This window comes from Echinops telfairi, unplaced genomic scaffold (genome assembly GCF_000313985.2).
Source record: "Echinops telfairi isolate 266 unplaced genomic scaffold, ASM31398v2 ScPeMD7_7469;HRSCAF=8507_1, whole genome shotgun sequence".
NCBI classification, from domain to species: Eukaryota; Metazoa; Chordata; class Mammalia; order Afrosoricida; family Tenrecidae; genus Echinops; species Echinops telfairi.
In genome coordinates, this window is record NW_022111373.1 from 35,510,183 (window position 1) to 35,518,989 (window position 8,807).

The following is an 8,807-nucleotide window of genomic DNA, read 5'->3' on the forward strand; positions in this document are numbered from 1 at the left end:
AAGACGTGGTGTTCTTAATTCATAGGGGAGGGAATAATCCTGGGCATCAGGCATTGGGGGAGGGGAGGCTGGGGCACAAGATGGGAGCAGGGAGGAACTGTAATCAGAGAAGCAGGCATATTCAGGATCAAAAAGAGCATGTGCAGAACAAAAAACCAAGTTTGCATCACTGACCTAATTGGCGAAACTGTTACCAGGATTCAAATTAAGCGAGGTGCCCAGGAACTACAGCTGTTATACATATTTTGGTTGCATGTGATGGGAACTGTTACTTCGCAGCTTGGCAGCCTTAAGATGCAACTTGCGAAGCTCTGGTCAAGTCTTGGCAATCCCAAGGAAAGGCCTCCTACTTCCCTGTTCCTATCCCAGTCTAACCAGAAAAGGGGCCAGAGGGGCAGGGGGAGTTGCTGCGGTGGGTGGGAAGATGGCACTGTGCTCTTCTCCCAAACATTTCTAAACAGCAACCGAGTGAACTTGCACTATGCCAGGAGATCATCGCTTGGTTAGATCAAGTGTAACGCGTCCCTTTTGGTTACTGTTGTAATTTCTGACAAGCCTAGGGACGCCAGTCCTCCCTTTAGGGGGCACAGCTTCTTCCTTTTCCCTGAGACCCCGCCCTTGACCTCAGCCGAGCCACAAAAGGCTGTGCTGGTCCAGCCGGGCCGGCGCCCCGGCCCCGCCCCCGCCCCCGCCCCAAACGTCGCAGCGCTGCAGGGAAAGGAGGCGGTCCGCCCGGGGGCGGGGTCGGCTTCGGTTTTCCGCTCTGCGCCCAAGCGGTCGGTGACGTCTAACAGAGGCGGACTGGGGCGCTGGGCGTCGAGACCGCCCCCGTGTTTTTCCCCCTTTTATGCCACGTCCCAACCATTGACGTGAGCCCACTCTTCAGGTTGTGATTGGATGCTTAGATTCCTCTGCAAAAGTCCTTCTAACGTATTGGTCGGAGCTGTTGTAGGGGCGGAGCCTCCTTCCTCTCTTCCTTCACATCTGCCGCGGCGCAAGGGGCGGGACGCGCCGCCGCCAGCCCTGCTTCCGCCGCCGCCGACGCCGCGGCCGCCGCCAGCCCCTGCGCGTTCCGCGGGGGAGGAGTCGGAGGCGGAGAAGAAGGCGGTGGTGGCGGGTGGAGGATCGAGCGCTGTTCTCGCTCCGGAGCGCCGCACATTCGGTGAGGGGATTTTTTTTTTAACTGTCCTCTTGTGATGTTGGGCGTGCGGGGGGTCGGGGCAAGGAAAGTGCGACCCCAGCACCTCGATTTGTTGGCTTCGCCCCTCTTCGAAGCAGCGAGGCCTGCCCCAGGGCCGCCGCGCCGGCCATGGTGGGTGGGGTTGATGGCTGGGAGAGGCCTTCGCCGCCTCCTGGGCCTGGCCCAACACGGACCTGGGGCCGAGCCTGCGTCGGGGGCGGCTGCCCGGAGGATGACATCGCCCGGGGTCGAGGGGCTCCGCCACCTGCCCATTCCTGCTGCCCGCTCTGCTGTCCTTGGTTCTTTGGCCAAGGACCCCCGCCCCGCAACCTCTCTTCCCACACGTACCCCTGATCGTGAACGTGCCCCCACTGACACCCACAGCCGCATTCCCTGCCCACCTCCAGCCATCCCGCAGAGCGCTCCTCCGTCTTAGGCCACAGGCCTGCAGCCCCCTCCCCCGAAAAGCCGTCCGCGATCCTGGTCGCCCTGGTGGGTGCATGTCCATTTCCCCAGGCTGTCAGCGGGACTCGGCCCGGAGATGCCCTGCACGAACCACAGCGATCGCTCTGCTCCCGGTGCCAGCACCCTTCCATCAGGGCTTCTCTCCTGGAGAGATGTCAGGGCTGGCATCTGCACCTTCGGAGCTGGCCTCCCTGAGATTACTTACTGTGTGATAAGCATTTTGCGCACATTCAAAATGGTGAGTTTCAAGCCGCTCCGACCAAGTTGAAGGAAAAGGAAGGGGAGGCAGAATGATCTATTTGAAGACTTGCCTTCAGGCATTTAAAAACAAATAAAAACTCTTATACATCTGGATAGACACTGCTCTATCTGTTCTGGTTCTGTGAAGTTGACTTTTTTTTTAAGGTTTCATATTTTTCCATTTTTATCAAAATATTGGTTAGTTATAGTTCTTTAAAATGGCACTCACCTTTGCTGAAGACTCACCTACCATTTGAAGAATATGCAAATACACCGGAAGATAACGGAAATAAACGATTAAACTCTTTTTTCCATTCTGGGATTGCCTTCCGAAATCATGTAATTTTTATATGAATACATTTAATTTTTTTGCTCAATTACAGGCATGCAACGTTGGTATAAAATCCAAACGATATTTTGAAACAAACTGTTACATAAAATGTGACAAATTTTCTTCACTCCTCTATCTCACTCTAGTGTGTAGAGTTAACAATTTAGTATGATCTTTAAAAATTCTTTTACAAATGCAGTTTTACACACACAAAACTTACGGTGGGGAGTTCACACCAAACACATTGCTTTTTCACTTGTCAAGTGTCACTTGCTTTTTCACTTAAATTACCAATCTTGAACTTCTTTCCTTGGTATATATAGGCTCAACTGTTTCAAAGGCCAAGTAGTCTTTCATTAACTTAACCATTCCTTTACGATAAACCAGAACCCCAACTCATTGTCATGGAAATCAATTCCAGCTCATTTAAATTAATTGCAGCTATTTTTGGCTGTCAGTGAAACTTTCTATGATATCAACTTTTTAATCTAGTGATTGGTTTTTAACCACAAACTTTAAAAGTCACACTTAAAATCTAAATAGTATTGAAGAATGTAAGGTGAAAAGTACAACTCCTCCATTAGTCTTACTTTAGTCTCAACTATTAACAATCTATTAAACTATTAAACTTTCTCTCTGGGTTGTTATTTCTACAACATTACATCCTAGAAATGGAATTTTAAGGGCGTATTTTTAAAATTGAGAACATTTTATCCCCACTTAATACTCTTTTTCTCTTCACCAGTAATCATAGCAGTTTCTTTCTACTTCTTCCTAGAGATGAATTTTAGATGCAACTTGTAAAATAAAAAAATCCTAAAGTGAATTTGAATGGTGGTGTATTGAAATTTCAGATCGGTTTAGAAGTAACTTAACCTTATTAGTTTGTGAAAAGTGGTATGTCTCTGTTTTAGTTAGATCTTTATGTTCCTAGAGAAAGTTTTATACTAGTTTTTTTTCTTTCCCTTCTCATATATAATATGCCTTTTATTAGTATTCTTAGCTATTTAATGATTTGATTCCTGTGGTAGATGGAGAGACTTCAGTAACATGTTCTCAATGTTTTCCTCTGATTATAGCTTTCTGATTTTCTGTATTTATCATGCTTCTAATCATTTAATTGGGTTGATCAACTCACCGACATCCAGTCACTTCCACTCTTAGTTGACCCTATAAGACAGTGTAGGAAATCCCTTGGGACTTCTGAGACTAAAGCTTTACTGGAATAGGAAGCCTCATCTTTCTCCTGAGGAGCTGCTGGTGGTTTTGAACTTCAAACCTTCTGGTTAGCAGCCCAATGTGTAACCCACTGCACTTGTCTATAAAGATAATCTATTTTGTGATTTCCTTTTCAGCTTTTATAATTATACTTTTCTCATTGCTTTGGCTATTTATACATTCCTGTGTATAAATGCATAATAGCAGTAATACTAGAAATTTGCCTTTTCGAACTTTAAGGAGAGTGTTTCTGATGTTTTAGGGCATGTTATGTTTATGGAAACTGAAAAATAGCGAATATTAAGTTAATATGGCGCGCTTTTTTTGGCTTTACGGGAGGATCGATTTTTTTTCATATCATGTTGACCTTTTAAAAACCATAAATATGGGTTGACTTTTATTAGGTGTTTTCAGAGATCTTTCTAGATAGGTATAAGTAGGTATCATCAGTATTCCTTGGTTAAACTTTCCTAAACCACCTTTTCAAAATAATCAACTTTACTGAGGATAATTAACATATAATATATACCCATTAAAGTGCATGGTTTATTGGGTTTTGCCTATGGTGTGAGCGTGTAACTAGGATACTGAAATCAAGAGTAACATATTTTCAGCATCACAGTCGAGACACAGACGGTTTCCATCATCCTCAAGCTCCCTTCTGCCCCTTTTCAGTCGATTTGCTTTCACTCTCAGCCCCAGGCCTCACCCCCCCCACACACACACTGTCAATTAGTTTCATTTATTAGAGAAGTCTATATACGTTGAATTATGTAATATGAATTTTTTCACATCTGGCTTTTTCGCTCAGCATGATACTTTTGGTATCAACTACATCTTTGTTACGTTTAACTACTGGTCCAGGGTACTGATTTACCATAAATTGTTTAGATCACTTCACCTGTATATGACGTGTGGGATTCCAGTTTGAAGCTGTTGTTAATAAAGCTATTACTAACATTCGTTTATGATTATTGTGTGAATATATTATTTAATTTCTTGGGCAGATACCTAGAACTAGAACTGTTGGTTTCTATCATAGGAGTACGCATACCTGTATGAGTTTTCCAAAGTGGTTGTGCCATTTTCAATATCCACTAACAACATGCGACAGTGTCAGTTTGCTTTGTATCCCCATCAACACTTGATATTGTGTAAGTTTATATTTTTACTCTTCTAATAGCTAAGTAGTGCTATAACACTGAAATTTTAATTACCATTTTTAGGATGATTAAAGATGTTCAGTATCTGCCCATGTGCTTATGTGTTACTTTTTTTTATCTTCCTTTGTGAAGTGTCCAAATCTCTGCCTTTATTTTTTTAAGTCATATTTTGTTTCATACTTTTATACAATTGTATACTTTTAGACAATTGTACAGCTGTAAAAATTATTGCCATATTTGTGTAGGATGTTTGTTAGATGCACACACGTGCACAAACTTGCCTTCCCATTTTCTTAATTTTGTTAAAGAGAAGGAATTTTAAGTTTTGATCATTTGCAATAATAATGTGCCTTTGTGTTCTATCTAATAGGTCTTTGTCCCAAGAAACGTGTGCATTTCCGCTGTTTCCTCGTAGAAATTTTAGAGATTTGGTTCTGGTGTCAGAGTGTGACATTCATTTTGAGTTAACTTCGTGTGGTACATGTAAAGAGTATACATCTGAAGAGGGTGGTACATGGCTCCATTTATTTTTTAATGGAAAATCAGCTTTTATAAGATCAATTTTTGGGAATACTTTCCTCTCCCCGTTGAATTTACATTGTAAAAATTCAGTTGGAGATAGTTGTGAGCCTGTTTCTTGAATTTAAAGGTTGTTTGAAAAGGTCTCAACATTATCTTCTGATATATATATATGTATATACTTAATATATACATATATATTTCTATGTATAAATACATTTTTATTTCTTTTCTGCTCTCTCAAGGGTTTTAGTTAAAACACATGCTAGTTTATTTGATAATGAGCATCTCTGTTCCTCCTTTTATTGGTAACCAATTTGTTTCTTGATGTGGATAATGTTTAATGAGTTCACTTACACTTCAGCTAGTATACTGATAAAAAGCATTCTTCTGCTCTATTATTATGTTTTTCAACCCCTAGCATTTGCATTTCCATCTCTTGGAATTCTTCATCTGTTTATCCGTGTTTTACATCATTTCTTCTATAGGCTTTATCTGTAATCGGTTTCTTCTCTGATAGTTTCAGTATCTAGTTCTGTTGATGTTTTGTCTCTTGTCAGGTTTTTTCCCCTCCTTTTCTTTATTGTCCTGCTATTTTTAAATTGAATCGTAGGCATTATTATGTATGGATTAGGGCTGTGGTAAATAATGTTTATACCTGCATGAAAGTTTGCCTCTTTTCTGCTAGATTGTTAATGTAGCAGGTTCTGTTCTGAGCTCAGCCAATCAGCAGTGTGGCTGTTTAAAATTTGTTGTTAGAGTTACCATTAGAGCACTCAAGCAAAAAGAGACCCAAACTCACTGCTAGGAATTGAATCCACTTCATAGTGCCCCTGGAAGACAGAGGAGAGCTGCCCCCCGAGGTTCCTGAGCATGTATGGAACACGTTTCTGCTGTTGGCTTCAAATTCCTCTAACATTACCGTGTACTTAGTGTCATGGCAGTTGGACCCTCAGATTCCATCTTTCTCTGTGTGCCTGGATCTTGAGAAAGTCTCCATATGCTAGCATTTTCCTCATCCATAGATTCCTAGATAGCAGGTTTTGTGCAGAAGTGTTCTTCTGTTTCTCTTAGTGGCAGAACCTCTAAGGGTATTAGTTAGTATAAGAACATGAACCATAGACTCTATTCTACCTCCAGTGATACAGGCCTTTTTCTTTTTGTCTTTCAGTTGTAAACCCATCCTTCAACCACAAAGGAGGACAGTGTTTGCGGTTTTTTGTGCATTAAGGCTTTTCTTTTGCAGGGAAGTAGTGTTTAGGTTCTTATGTAGGGAAGTTGGGTTAGGTAGGACTTAATCTCATTGATGGTCACTTCCTCCAGATGTGTACCAATTAAGGACATTCTAATTGGCCTCCCAGCCTATCTCCAATATTTGTTTTTAGAGATCCTTAGAAGTATCTATTAGAAGTTACTTACTGTTATCCTAATCCATACTTTGTCTTGAGCAATTTAAAAATACAATTTAACTAATTTTTATTCCATGTGTGGTATCCCATATTTTTAACTTCTCCCGTGCTGTCTTGTGAGTCATATTCATGTCCTTCTCTATCTGAAAGGACCCATCTTTTCTTAGAGTGTAGCCTTGTTTACCCCGCTAACCTTAGAAATGTGATGGTTTCCCGAGGAGTCATGACTGTCATGTATCTGGCATTTTCTTGTTAGACTGAGAATGACAGTCCAGCTTTCTACATGCTACATAGAAGTTGAACTCTTACAGTGGTTTATTTCTAAGATTACTTTTTAAATGATGGTGTTAAATAGAACTTTGGCTATTTTCTATCTTTATTCCCAAGAAGTCTTAGTGATACCATGGTTAAAAAAGTCCTTGGGTGCTAACCTACTAGCAGCTTTAGGAGAGAAAGATAAGGGAGTATGATCTGTAAAGATTTACCATCTTGGAAACTCTATAGGGCAGGACTACTCTGTCCATGGGTACACTATGAATCATAATTAACCACAATAGTGCGTTTAGGTTAGCTTTATCCGTATCTATTTTTGCCTACCTATTAGGCAAGTCTGTCTTCAGCTTTATATTTTCTCTAGCTACTATTAAGGTCTTCTGTTTGACCTTGGTATTCTGCCATTTTCACCACAACACGCCAGTGGGAATCTTATTTTTATTTGTCCAGTTTGAGATATATAAATACATTTCTTGCATCCCTAGTGACGCATTTTTGGCCATTGCATTTTAAGCTATTGAAATTGTATCACCTCCTTTATTCTGTTTTCTTTATTAGAATGTTAGTTGGAAATATGCTCTACTTTCTCATTTTATCCTCCGTATGTCGTAACTACTTATTCATATTTTGTTTTTCTGACTTATATCCTGGATTAAAAAAACAACTATCATGCTAATACTTTTTTCAGCTGTGTCTAATGTACTCTTACTCATGTGTTGAATTTTAATATTAATGACACAAAGCATGCATAGATGTTCTATTTGGTCTTTCAGATCTGCTTGGTCATTTTAAATTCTCTTTGTTAGTCATACTTTCAGTTTGCTTAATCTTAACATGATAAAGAAAATTTCTGATATCTGATAATAATAGTACATGAAGTCTTCATAGGCATTTCCTTTTGCCTCTTGTTTTGCTAACTATTGCCAACTTTATTCCTTATGTATTTTATTACTTCATTGTGTGTCCATGGTTTTTAAATTTTTATGTATGGGAATTCTGAAAGTGTGAGTTTTAACAAAGAGTAATTAGCTTTGCTTCTGTCAGGGACTGACAAACACTATGCCCTGAGAACTTGTGATTTGGGATCTTGTGCAGATAGTATGGGTTCAACCACAAGATGGATAGAGTTTGTGCATATTGCTTGATCCTCTCCCTCTCCACCATCCATCCGTACCTCTAACCTAGAACTAAGTCTTTTTTTAATAGTTAAAATTGGAAGGATTCGGTAGACCCTGTCATATTGTTGGAAATAGTAATAGAGAAGTTAAATATTTCTAGTATCTTGTCCTGTGTGTATATTCCTTATTTCTTAATATTTACCTCTGTTATTAGAAAGCATTTATCTCAGTTATTAGGAAATGACAGTACATTTTAGTTCATGATCATTTTTTCATTGTGCCTTTTATTTTAGTGTAATTATTCATTGTATCTCCTTCTATTCCTAAAATTCAAAAGTATCTTACTCTAGGAAACCTAGTTTTAAATGACCCATGATGCTATCAACCTCTAACCTGGAGCCAACCTATAGTGACTCTATAGGACAGAGTAGAAATTTCTCACAGGGGTTCTAAGGTTGTAAATCTTTAGTGAAGCAGACTGCCACATCTTTTATCTGTAGAGGACTAGTGGGGTCAAACTGCTAACCTTTTAGTTAGCATTAAGGTTTCAACAAGTGTGCCCTCAGGGCTCTCGGTGATGCTGAAAGGATATTTAAAAATGAAGAGAGGGAGGAACGATTATAAATGGAATTTAAGTATGTAAAAGAAAAGTTGGAAAACCCAAAAAATTGGAAGAACTAAAAGCCACTAATAAACTGCTGATTGAAATACCACTTTTAATACTTGGAGTTACTTTCTTTATTGAAATAGGAAAATACAACTTTCCTCTGGTTCCTAAATGCTTCCTTCCTGCCCCCACTATCATGATCCGAATTCTACCTTGCAAGTCTGGCTAGACCAGAGGATGTACACTGGTACAGATAGGAACTGGAAACACAGGGAATCCAGGGT

General features: G+C 40.3%; 1 protein-coding gene across 2 annotated transcripts in view; it reads left to right on the top strand.

The window, feature by feature from the left end:
- The first annotated feature begins 1,071 nt into the window (after nt 1–1,071).
- Nucleotides 1,072–8,807, top strand: part of PJA2 (praja ring finger ubiquitin ligase 2) — a 68,472-nt gene continuing 60,736 nt past the window's right edge. Inside the window, exon 1 of one of the 2 annotated variants that reach the window (XM_004706641.3) lies at nt 1,072–1,162. The gene's annotated coding sequence lies outside the window, so the exon portion shown is untranslated. Of the gene's footprint in view, nt 1,163–4,519; nt 4,589–8,807 lie in introns of those variants that run through there. The other variant, XM_045285083.1, reaches the window with a different exon arrangement.